Source organism: Mytilus galloprovincialis, chromosome 8, assembly GCF_965363235.1.
Source record: "Mytilus galloprovincialis chromosome 8, xbMytGall1.hap1.1, whole genome shotgun sequence".
NCBI lineage: Eukaryota > Metazoa > Mollusca > Bivalvia > Mytilida > Mytilidae > Mytilus > Mytilus galloprovincialis.
The window spans coordinates 6,486,249-6,499,667 of NC_134845.1; the positions used below are offsets into that span (position 1 = coordinate 6,486,249).

General features: G+C 32.7%; 1 long non-coding RNA gene across 1 annotated transcript in view; it reads left to right on the plus strand.

Moving 5' to 3' along the window:
* Positions 1–13,419, plus strand: part of LOC143084949 (uncharacterized) — an 87,897-nt gene that overhangs the window by 18,949 nt on the left and 55,529 nt on the right. The window contains exon 2 of the long non-coding RNA XR_012981216.1: positions 1,702–1,918. This is a non-coding gene — a long non-coding RNA (uncharacterized LOC143084949). The remainder of the gene's footprint in view (positions 1–1,701; positions 1,919–13,419) is intronic.

A 13,419-nucleotide genomic window follows, 5' to 3' on the forward strand; every position in this document is an offset into this window, starting at 1 on the left:
CTTTGGTCCATGACTGTCACTGGTTCTATCATGAAGTGCCTCTGGTGGTGTTGGAGGTGTATGACTATGAGTTCTAAAACCAAGACCTATCTGGTTGTTTGAAGTTCTCATGAATTTTTCAATAGATTGTTGTGACCATCCAGCATTATCATCGTTTGTTTTCATTCCACTTTTTTTAGAGCCCAATTTCCCTGTGTTATGTTTCTTTTTAGTTTTACTTTATTTTTTCTGTTACAGGTTCGTCTTCATTGACTTCTGTATGTTCAACATCTTTGTTGTTTTCGTTTACTTGTTCTGTATTTGTCTCTTCATGTTTATCATTGACTTCTTGTTCCTTGCCATCATGAGTCTGCAGTTCTGTTGGACAGTCTATCATTTTGTGTCCACTTATGTTACATATCCTACAGACCCAATCATTTGGACAATTGTACATTACATGACCTGGTTTGAGACATTTGTGACACTTTTTGACACCTTCATAGCTTTATGAACTAAATTTGGTCTTCCCCGAAACTCGGGTTGACCTGAATGAAAAATTCTTGACAGGTACTTCCCAATCTGAAGATTTCTTGGAATGGATTTTTCAAGTAATTTACTTATAACTAACCTATCCCCTGTTTCACAATTTGTTACTTTTCCATCAATCCTATGTCTTTCTCGAGAAAAAGCCTGAATATTACACCCCTGTTAAGGTAAAGCACGATGAATCTGTCCATCATCCGCTGAAAGAAGAACGTTTTTCACTTTTATGCGTATCGTATCAGGTTGTAATAATTTAGATGGATTATGAAGGTTTTTTGAATGCAAGGCGACCTGCCTGCCACGTAGGGTTATACCTTGCACTAACAGCGACAGTTTGTCTTCCTCATTATCCACGTAGATACGCCACATTTCTCTAATGCGTTGGATGCCTTTAATACATTCCGCGGGGACCTTTTCTCCGACAGCTTTATAAATTTCAACATTTGTTATCCACATACACCGCTCCGGTTTCACAGAACCATGAACGTCGCTATCTTTAAGAAATATGGGTTTTATAAAATTACTTGAATTTGAAGCTGAAGCTGAAGTTGAGTTGGGTTGATTGTCATTTGTATCATGTGTGTTGACATCGTTGTCATTGTTTTGTTTGTGTTATTATTTTTTCCGGACAGCGCTTCACTGTAGGACGCCATTTTTTTATTTGTTTTGATTTTGAGTTTTAAGTTCACTGTTATATTCTGTGTCTACACCATGTAGACCCTCAATCAACCTTTTTATCTATCATTTGTCATTTTTCTACACATTGCTTCTACATCTTTATCCATTTTCAATTGACAACCTACGACATCCTGGTACTCGGTCAATTAAGATCAGTCATAATAAGTAAAGTCAAACATTTAATCGGTGTAATTTGAGGGGAAATTTTACTATTTTCCGATGAGTTTGTCGTGTAAAGAAAATATGAAGCAGTATATTTTCCCCAAGAATTGTACAGATGTAAAGCTTGATGTTACTTCTTACGTTGCTCTAACTTGACTTGGTACCTGGATGTCCTAGGTAACATGTCGAAAAAATATAAACTTCGGAGTCAAAAGTCGGTAATATGAAAATAGTCTATTGATTGTACTTTGAATGATGGAGATTGGTCTGCACGAGAGTTTTACATTCCAAAACTTGTGAAAGAGTAAATCATTCAAAATTATTTTCCTTATTTTTCAGATGTCCGATATGAATAAGATATGCGAGGAAGAGGAAAACTATCTGCAGTTAACACGACTTCTCACCAGCATTGCTCCGAAAGCTGTTCGAAAAAAGTTTGACCAGTATTTTCCGACTCGAACAGTGTTGGCTGCAACTTTAAAAAACGATGAATCTAGATTGAAAGCTATAAGAGTGTTGAACTCAGCACAGTTAAATCTCTTGTTTCCACCATCAGGTAAACTTTTAGCTGCGAAAACGTAGCTCCTTTTGATGATTTTGATATTTGCGGACCATAGAGCTACGATTTACTCCCATTGAAAAACCCTCGAAATAGCGCTCTCAAACAGGTGCGCTACGTTATAAATAAGCTTTATTTAGAGTCAGCATGGTATATAAAACATAGACAAACATAAACTCTAATGAGCTTTTAACCGACATATGAGACATTATTTAACAGTACAACATTCATAACAATACAATACATAATATAGTACACATGCAATAAATATCACAGCACAATAATGAAGCACTAAAAGCAGAATATAAGCATAAGCTAGGTATTAAGGCTAAAAGCATATAAGTGTAAACTAGGCATAAAAGCTGGTAAAAATGCTTAGCATAAAAATTGAAAAAATGGGATATGATCTAGATGGTAAATAAATTTGCATAATATATAAACTAAAAGTCTGCACAAACTGTGCACTTACAGTCATTTCCATTCCATGACTTTAAAATATTTTTGAACTGACTAAAATTAGCAATTTTTCTAAAATCATCAGGTAGATCATTCCATAAAACAGCAGCTGTGTATTTAAAAGAGTTCTTACCATAGGTTGTTGTTCGGACCCTAGGTATATCTACAATATTAGAATATCTAAAATTATATTTACAGTCTTTCAAAACAACTAAATCATGTAAGCATGGTGGTGACAATTTATATAAAATTTTAAAACACTCAATAGCCATGTTACGCATACGTCTTATTTTCAGTGATGGAACCTTTGCTCGTAAAAGTAGTTCATCATATGAACTAACATAGTATTCATATATAAATCGTAAAGCCCTTTCCTGATTTTTTTCCAATTTGGTGGTGTTATTTTTGTTGCAAAAATGACATGCCAAAGGACAAAAATTAAAATTAGATAAAATAAATGTGTAGAAAATTGTCAGTTTATTCAATTTAGTAAGGTAGCAGCCAATGCGCGTTAAAACATTCAGTTGTTGGGATGCTTTACGACAAATATTTTTAATGTGGTGATTAAAATTAAGTTGATAGTCAATATCAATACCCAAAAGTTTGACAATCTCATCACAGGATATTTTTGCTGACTGTATATTAAAAACAGGCTTTTTTGCAAATGTTTTATTTCCAACTGCAATGGCTTGGAATTTGTCAGGATTTGCCTGCATACAATTAAATCTGAACCAGTCAATTAAAACAGCACTTTCTCTTTCGAGTGTACATAATAAATTATCAAAATCATTGTCAGCATAAGACAGAGTATTGTCATCGGCATAATTATACAAGGTACCATGTTCAATAAAATAAAATATGTCGTTTATAAAAATATTAAATAATAGGGGCCCCAGGATTGAGCCTTGGGGTATCCCTTTCTGGATGTCAGCCCAACTGCTGAGTACTCCCTGAAGTTTGATTTGTTGCCTACGATCTGTAAGATAATTTTGAAGTATTTTCACTGATTTAGAAGAAAGATCGTAGGCAGATAATTTACTTAAAAGAATATCATGAAGTAAACAGTCAAAAGCTTTCGAAAGATCCATAAGAATAGCTGCCACATACATATTATTATCCAAAGCTGTTTCACAATCTTCAAGGAGTCTCAGCAAAGTTGTCTGACATCAATGACCTTTTCTGAATGCACATAAAAAAGCATGAAATATATTTTCAAAAAATTCAGTTAACTGGTCAGACATAACCATTTCATAGACTTTTGAAATTGTTGGTAAAATGCTCACAGGTCTATAGTTCTTTTTATCCAGTGTAGCTTTTTTATATTGATCTTTTTCACAAGTTTGTTTACTGTGTCAACATGTATAGGTTTAAAATCAAAAGGTTTATCATGTTGTATGTGAGATTTAATTTTTAAAATACTCGGATGTGTTTTTTCTTCAAAAATAGTACCTTTGCCTATGTCATTGGCAACATTAACAAAAAAGTATTAAAGTTGTCACAGACATCTTTAGTGTCGTTTAAAATTTTATTATCATCCACAAGTACAATTTTTTGTTGGCTACAGGTAGATTTTTTTTTAGATAAAAATGGTTTGACTGTGCTATAAAAGTGTTTTGATTTTTGTCCTCCAGCACATCTTTCTTGAAAATAAATGTTCACTGATTTTCTTTTTAATTTTGTGACCATATTTCTTTGTCTTCTATATGCTTCCCAAGTTTTGCTTGTTTTGTATTTTTCAAATTTTGTTCTCAGCATTTGTTTGTGAAAAATAGCTTTTCTTAGTTCTCTGTTCATATATGGTACTGAGTTTTTTTAAGGGTATTGTATTTCATTGGTGCATGACAATTTATCACATCAGAGACTTTTGTTTCAAAATCATTATATACCAAATTTATATCATCTATACATTCATCTGAATCATGTAAAACATTTATATTATCAAGATCATTAATATAATTATCAACATTAAAAGATTCAAAACTTCTGTATTGTGTCTTACTGTTTACACAATTAGGTGTATGACCTTTTATAAAAGTAGATATCATATGATGACAATCACTAAGAGTTACACCAGTGTTAAAATTCAGTGTTTTGAAACAAAGAGTTGTTCTGTTTGTAAGAATAACATCTACAAGTGATGGTTCATACCCTTTCATATAGCATGTAGTTTTTTCACTATATTTGACAGATCAAAAATGTCACATATATCCTCCAATATTTGTGATTTGCTTTTAACCATAAAATCATAGTTAAGATCACCAATAACCATATAATTTTCTATAAATTTGGAACCTTTATCTAATAGTATATTTATGGAGTCATAAAAAATATTATTCGCCATTGATGGTGGACGATAAATAGCATAAATTAACCATTTAGTTTTATCAAGAGTACTGTCTCTTCGCTGTAGTTTATACCAATCGACTTCAAATAAGGAGTCTTTAAAAAAAGAGTCTAATTTGGTCTCAGAAATAATCAGACAGTCAACAATTTTATCAAGTAGAATTGGTTTAAGTTCATCAAACTTGTACCGCATACTGTTAATGTTTAAATGGCATATATGAAAGTTGTTTATATGCTTTTTCCTAGCTTCTCTAAGTTCAGTGAAGATGTCAGACCCTGAACTTTCTGAAGATGACGATGAGTTGCTAGTGTTCATACATGTAGAGTTTTGTAAGGAAATATCAAAAAATGAATTGGTTAACTTAAATGAATTACAGTCATTGCATAACCACGGTTCTTCAGAGTTACATAGATCATTGTAACTGGTAGGTGAAATATTGGCACATTTAATGTGCCACCAGTAGTTGCAAGCCTCACATAATACTGCACGGTGGTTTTACGCAAATGCTTTATAGCAGTGACCACATGGATGTTTAGCTGGTCCTGGGTTGAGTGAAATATCACCACTTATAACGAGAAGTATCAGAAGTCTGTGATGTCGTTGTTTAAACTCAACTGGGATAGATGGTTGGCAATATCTAGGTCGTTCGCTAGGGTTACGTTGAACGTGCCTGTCGAGTTTTGACAGTAAAATATGTCAGAAATAATGTTAAAATGTGGCACTACATTAAAATTGTTAAACCTAAGCTGCTCTGTTTGCTGATGTAATGATGCAGTTAGTATAAAAACACATACTTGGTAAAACATCATCTTGAAAGGTAAAAAATGGAATAAGTTGGTCCTCAGTGTTTATGTTTACACCGGACGTTTTCTTCTTTAAAATTTTTGAGGGCATGAGACAATGTATATCAATCGAAAGCTGACACATTTTACTTTAACCTTCCATAGTTATTTACCTTCGGAAACCTCATTTAACGCCCACATTCATCAAAATATTTCTTTTCAGCTAAGCTCCGCCTTTTCGTCGGCCATTTTTGAATCAAACGAGATCGCTAGATTTGTACCACGTGATTTCAGGGGGACGTAACGCACTTACAATTTTATTTTTACTTTTCATTTTTAGCCATGGCGTTGTCAGTTTGTTTTAGATTTATGAGTTTGACTGTCCCTTTGGTATCTTTCGTCCCTCTTTTACAAAACACGTGTACGGTTTGTTTACGTTTTTTGCCGGTAAAGTCGCTAATTCGTTGGCATTTAAATTCGTTATTCGACTTGATGTTTTATGTTTGCACATTAAATTTTGAGAAAATAAACTTATAATATTGAAGTACATTTTTTGAAATCACATTTTATTGACAAAAGTTGAAAAATATGATACTTGTAAAAAACACATTCTCAGGATTTTTCTTAGCCAAAATCAATGGATGTAGAAAAGATATATGAGAAGAAAATAAGGGGGAAATATAAATTTCCTTTCCCCTTAAAAGAAAAAAAAACTCAATTCATTAAGAATGTGTTGAGAGGGAACCATTATGTTGGTATTTTTCCAACAGGATATGGGAAAAGTATTTGTTTCCAAATAATGCCAATATTACATGAAGATAGTTTTTTTTCACCTTTAAAAAGTTACGATCAATGTGCAGCAACTACATCACAGGGCATTTCGAGCGTCTGCATTGTGCAAAGAACAGACATATCTGATGATACAATAGAAGGTAAATATAATACCAGAAAAGGGCGTAAAAATAATTCCAGAAGGGGAGGGGGGGGGGGGGGGCTCAATTTAATTAAAGCCAATTAATTTTAAAAGAGCTGAATAGGCCTATGCCAAGTAATTTCAATAAATCATGTTTATAGGTCTATATTCTAACCATTTTACAGTTAATGATGACATCTTGGTAATTTTTATAATGAGAAAAAGTGGACCCCCTCTATAAGGTTCAACATTGGTTCATACATGAATGGGTTCTGTGTTTATATAAACTATTATACAGGGTCTCCAACCTCTTGATGCACCTAAAAATTAAAAATGTTGTAAATTTTGGGGGATTTGGGAAAGAAATGGTTAAAAAAAATGAGGAGTTAAAAAAATAGAAATGTCAGAAAAGTTATTTCAGGGAATTTGAAAAATTTATTTTAGCGCATATGCTGTATTCGAGGATGAAGGGGGTTACAACGCCAACATTGAAGTAACGAAAAGTAATTATCAACTTTAAAACAACATATTTTCAATGTATTGTATGAGTTTTTGCACTCACAGTCACTCCATAACATTTTTTTCATGTCATTATGAAAATTTAAATGGTCTCTGTGTTATTCCAGGCATAAAAAATGGATTGTATTCCCTAGTTTATCTGTCTCCAGAAATTCTGCTACTGGCATGAGATATTAGTTGAGTCAGCTGTATATCAGAAACAGATTTGTGCAATTGTTATTGATGAAGTGCATCTCTTTGAAACTTGGTAATTACAAACACTAATTAATACATGAGATTAAAGTAATTATAAATGCATATCGCGTGGCCTTCTTGGTTTATATATATAACCTGTCTTACATAGTGGTGATACCCTCCCAAAATTGCAGTTGAGTGTCCTTGTGTCTGGACCTTGGTGGTTTCAAGACGATTATTTGGTAATAGATTAATGATTTGTTGGCAAGATGAAGAAAATTGAGAAATAAAATCACCTACATAAAATTTCATATTCTTTTTATTTTAACTAGTGCCATATTAAATAAAAAAATACAATCAAGCACAATCAAACTATAAGACAAGCAATTTCTGCATGTATACAAAGGCGTGATTGACAAATATTGACTATTTTTCAATATATACAAGAATATCTTATTGAAGGGAAAAAAGATATTGCTTTCCATAAATTGACTGAAATTGTTAACAATCATTCTTGTCAAACATCGTATAAGTGATTACAAAATCTTATTAGGCCACAACAAAATATATGTGAGTTTCAGGTTTATACATTGCTAAACAAATAGGGTGGGTATGTACATGAAGGTAAAATCATTTCATTTTTTTAAATCATTTTGTATAGGCTACATGGACTTCAAAGGGGCATATTTCTTTAAATGAGCTTAACCAAAATCTTGATATTAAGCGATGTTTTGCAAAAAATTGTCCATTAAATTGAGCTAGGGTAGGCATAAAAACTAAGGAAGTAAGGTCACCTGAAACATGAATATGTTTTTGCCATATAAGTTTTAGAAATTATTGGTTATTATAGGGACGAGAAATTCAGGACAACATTCCAGAGGCTTGGGGAGTTAAGGAGCCATTTCACAAATGTACCTTTCCTTCTTTTAACTGCCACCTGTACTGATAGCATGTAACAATCTATAATAAGAAAACTGTATATTCAAGATCTCATAATTGAATCCCTATGTCCTGACAGGTTTGTTTAATCTCCACAGTATAAAAAGGCAAACAATGGGGACATGCAATAAACTCAAAAATATTTAACCACTGGAACAGTAACATCAAAGTGCAACAATGAACGGCACTGGTAAAATAAAGTGTCAATCTACTTTGTTTCATACTTTTTTGTCAAAAAACATAAATTTTACCATATTAAGTACCACACTTTAAACAACTGGGATGTGTCAAACTCTTGAAAAGTTTGTAATCTATTAACAAAATTATTTTTAATTATTTTTAATTATCAAAATCAATTATCGAATATTTAAGAGTGTCAAAAAATTGGGGTCAATAATGGCCTTTCTCCTTTCTTGTGCTTTTCATGTAATCTTGTCTTCAGTGTGAACAAATATATAGCATGTTCGTTATTTTTCAAACAGACCAAACATATTTCTAAAATACAAAAGTGAACCAGGCATGGAACCGTTAGTAAAAATTAAGTGATATCTTGATGAAATTAAAGAAAAAGGTATAGGGGCAGATAAGGCCATATTGTATGTAAGGTAACTAACACTTTAAATTGGTTATGAAGAAGATTGTTGAAACAAGATTTGCCTAAACACCATTCATAAATGAACATATTCACTGCATATGTTTGTTTAGAAAACAAAGTACAGATGCTCACAAGATAAAAAAAGTCTACATACAAAGTTTAGACATAAATATATACATAAAAAATCTTAATATAGATGTAGAAATATCAGTACAATATTGTAGCAGAAAGAATCAATATTGTAGAAAGGCAATATCAGTGGTACAACATTGTAGCAGAAAGCATCATATATAAAATACATATTTCTTGTTATCAAAATCAATCAATTTCTTTCAAAGTTAAAATAATTCGCTAGCTATGGTTACTTGAAGATTAGAAAAATTGATTTTAAATCTATATACTAGTATACAAGAGCAAGTCACAATAACAGCATAAATAAATTTTGTTAATCTGGTAAAAAGTTTCCATAACCAGTAACTGGTTGAGTATTTGTCTCCACTATCCACTCAAGTAACAATAATGATTTGCAGAGTAACCTGTACATGAAATACATAAGTATCCATGGTAGCAAAAATATTGTATCAATATATATAAAAGAAGATGTTGTATGATTGTCAATGAGACAACTATCCACAAGAGACAAAAATGACAAAGAAATGAACAACTATAGGTCACCGTACGGCATTCAACAATGAGCCAAACCCATACCACAAAGTCAGCTATAACAGGCCCAGAAATGACGATGTAAAAGAATTTAAACGAAAAATCTAACGACCTTATTTATTACAGGCTCCTGACTGTTTTAATCACCATTATTTCCTAACAATCATCCTTAAAAATAATACTGGAGTGTAAATGAAGTAGGAACATTGTTCAGAGACATAATAGGGAACCTACGTGATGATGGATATAAAGACAGGACAAAGAGATCACAAAACCGTCTTGTTGGGGAATTTCATAGTGCCCTAGAAGATCGCGACCAAATAAAAATTCTATCCTCTTTTCTTAAGCCTGAGTCCCCAGTTAGACTACTCATTTGCACCGTTGCATTTGGGTTAGGTGTTAACATACCAGACATTCGGTATGTAATTCATTGGGGGGGGGGGGGGGGGGGGGGCATGTGACTCACTGTTACAGTATTGGCAGGAGGTTGGTCGTGCTGGAAGGGACGGGCAACCATCTGTCGCATGTTATTATGCTGTTAGGACTTCCCTCATACATGTGGAGCATGACATGCAAATCCTACGTGGAAACATTAAAAATGGGAGTGCCACATGATTGGAAATTATGAAAAAATTAGCCACAAATGCAGCGGATCATGTGATCAAATGAAATTGTAGTTTCTGTAAATGCTGCAATATTTGTCAGTTACAGTGTGAATGTGTCAAAAACAAATAAAATCAATTTTTCTAATCTTCAAGAATGTATGCTTCATCCTTTAAAACTTTTGAGTACTTCTTGAGTCGGCAAGAGAGTTTCTCTTGCTGATTTACAACGACTGCATTGTTGAAACCACTAAAACCAGGATGTTGTCTTCGGAAATTCCTGTCAAACAAATTTTCTGGCAAGTATCTTTTAACAATTTTTTTACCAGATCTTTATGTGAATGCCTCGAAGATTTTGCCTTTTTACAATATTGATGCATTTTTTTTACTCAAAAATGTTTTCTATTCCCTTTTCCAGGCTACCCACAAGTCTGCTGCACCTTTGCACCTGCCGATCTGAGTATTGGCCGTGAGCATTTCTCAGGTTTGCTGAAAATTTTTTGAGAATTAAATAAAAGGAAACATATTTTATATACATTTATGTACATAGTTGTTTCTTGTGTTGTAGGTGTTTTTAATTCTTTGTTATCTGTTATTGAAAAGATTTTTTTTACTGTTACCTGTTGTTGTCAAAATCAATTCACTGTTCTGCTGTTTTCTTCAGATGGTTAGATAATTGCTAAAAGTTTTTAATAAAAATTGGTAGCCACATTTTGAAAGAGTTAAGTCCCTTGGTATTTATTGCTTCTACAGCCCTACCCCAGTTTCAATAAAACCCATTTGTCAGTTCTCAAGTTATCACTGCAATATATACTTACATTTGAATTCATTATTTTGAAACTCATTCTCAAGGTCTAAGGCCAAATTATTGCCTGGTCTACCAGAGAGATTGGCTGTACTATTCCATGTTAACTCTTCCTGAAGGCGTTGTGGCAGCCATTCAGCAACAGCTGTTAAAAAAAGCCAAATATTTAAAAATAAAATGTGGTTTTTACAACTTAAGAAGTTTTGAAATGGTTCATAAATTATCTTCTGTGATTAATGAGACCTTTAGACCCATATTTTTTCTTTCATAAATATTCTTGTCAAATGCACATTATCTCCATTTGCCTTAATCAATACGAGGTAAGCAAACATTATGTGTATACATATACAGTAATCACAGTGCTGGTCTGTATCATTTCATAAATACATGATTTTAGAGTTGTTGTTGTATTCAATATTTTTTGGTTGAGTTTTAAATCATTTAACTTGATAGAACAAGATGATAAACACTTTCATTGTCTAAAATTGGAATCAGATGTTTAGGCAACCAGCTACCGTTACACAATAAAATTGAGAATGGAAATGGAGAATGTGTCAAAGAGACAACAACTCAACCATAAAGCAAACAACAGCAGATGGTCACCAATACAAGAATGAATCAAATCATTGCAATAAATTAATTTGAATTCCCTTCCAGATTTATCTCTGAGGGGTAGAATATATGTATTTTTAATCTTTAAATTGACAGTGTATGGTGTACTAATTGTTTCTTTGAATAAACTTTTTTTTTCACTTGACGTAAATTGTTATAACTATTAGTAATCGATGAACAAGTATCAGGCACTTATTGTGCCCATTCTCCCAGAAACTGACCATGTCAGTTTTCCAATCGGACGACATTACCAAAAAAAGTAAGATCACAAAAATACTGAACTTAGAGGAAAATCTATTACATGGCAAAATCAAATAACAAAACGCATCAAAAACGAATGGACAAGAACTGTCATATTCCTGACATGGTACAGGCATTTTCAAATGTAGAAATGGTGAATTAAACCTGGTTTTATAGCGCTAACCCTCTCACTTTGATGACAGTCTCATCAAATTCCGTTATATTCACATTGATGCGTTAACTAAACAGACACATTAAATAAAATAGTCAAAATATGGGTACATCAGTCATCATCGTATAACAATTTTAAAAGGAACAATTTAACAGAACACAAAAACATCTATCTACAAACACATTCATTGATTTGTGTGTCTGACGTCAGAAAATTTTATACGTCACATAGATTTGTCGTTCAATGTGCATACAAACAATTCATTGATTTGTGTGTCAGACGTCAGAAAATTTTATACGTCACACAGATTTGTCGTTCAATGTGCATACAAACAATTTTAAAATTTACATAGGCAATGTTAGCACATAGGGTTTAAAAATCAAAAATATGTAAGAATAAATTTCAGAAATGGACCAAGATTGAAAATAGTCCAAAAGTTATTTATAGAATGTATAAGAATCCACAAATAGTTAATTCCACTACGCGATTGAATGATTTTTGGCGTTTATGGTTCAACGTATTTTGTAATTCACAATAGAAATGTATCACAATGACATAAAATAGAACAATATCATACTGACGGGACCTTTTAAAGTACAGAGTCACGTAATAAGAACCAAAGAAATACAATCTCTAGTTCAGGCGGATATATTAATGAGGGTATGGATGGGGGGGTCTGTTATTCTGTAAACATTTAATTTTCACCCCATTTTTCTCTAATCTTTAAAAAATTAACCCCTTTTTTCTCTAATCTTCCAAAAATTAACCCTTTTATTCTCTAATCTTCTATTTTTTGGCTCATTATTCTCTAATCTTCATTTTTTAAGGGCATTATTCTTTAATCATTTAACCCCATCCAAACCCTCATTAATGGAACCCAATCAGAAAAGTTCGGATTGTTTATGGAAAGAACATCATCAATATATCTGAAAGTGAAATTAAATAATCTGGCTTCTTTGATCCTCTTGTTTTTGACAAATGTCTGGAGGAACTCCTATTCATAAGAAAATAAGAAGAGGTCGGCAAGAAGAGGCGCACAGTTTGTTCCCATAGGAATGCCGACAATTTGTTGGAAAAGTCTACCTCCAAACTCATGATCAACAAATATGTTGTCGATAAGAAACTCCAGCATACTGACCACTTGTTCTTCTGTGTAGCATGTTTTACTTTTTTGTTTGTCACTATTAACGAAATATGCCTTATGAAATCCCAAAGTAATAAATTTATAGCGTATGCTACCATTTTTATGTTGAAAGGCATTGTGGATTATTTCTTTAAGGCGATTTTTCAATTTCACATGGGGGATGGTGGAATACAGGGTTGAAAAATCAAAAGTTTTGATAGAACTAATTTCAGAAAAAGACCGAGATTTAGAATTGTCTAGAAGTTGTTTAGAATTTTTAAGAATCCACATATGTTTAATACCACTACGCAAATAAACAGTTTCATAGTATTTCTGAAGACCCTCTTTCACTGCGGACAGAATTTTAGACAATCTAATGGACAAATCTTAAGTGGAACATGAAGATGAGCCATAATTTTCTCTTTCGGCATCTTTGTAAGCCATCATTTTAAAGCCATGCCACAACATACTGCATGTATACATACAGACATGGTCCATATGTATCATCTATATCAACATGGTCCATATCATCTATATCAACATGGCGAGTATATGTGAA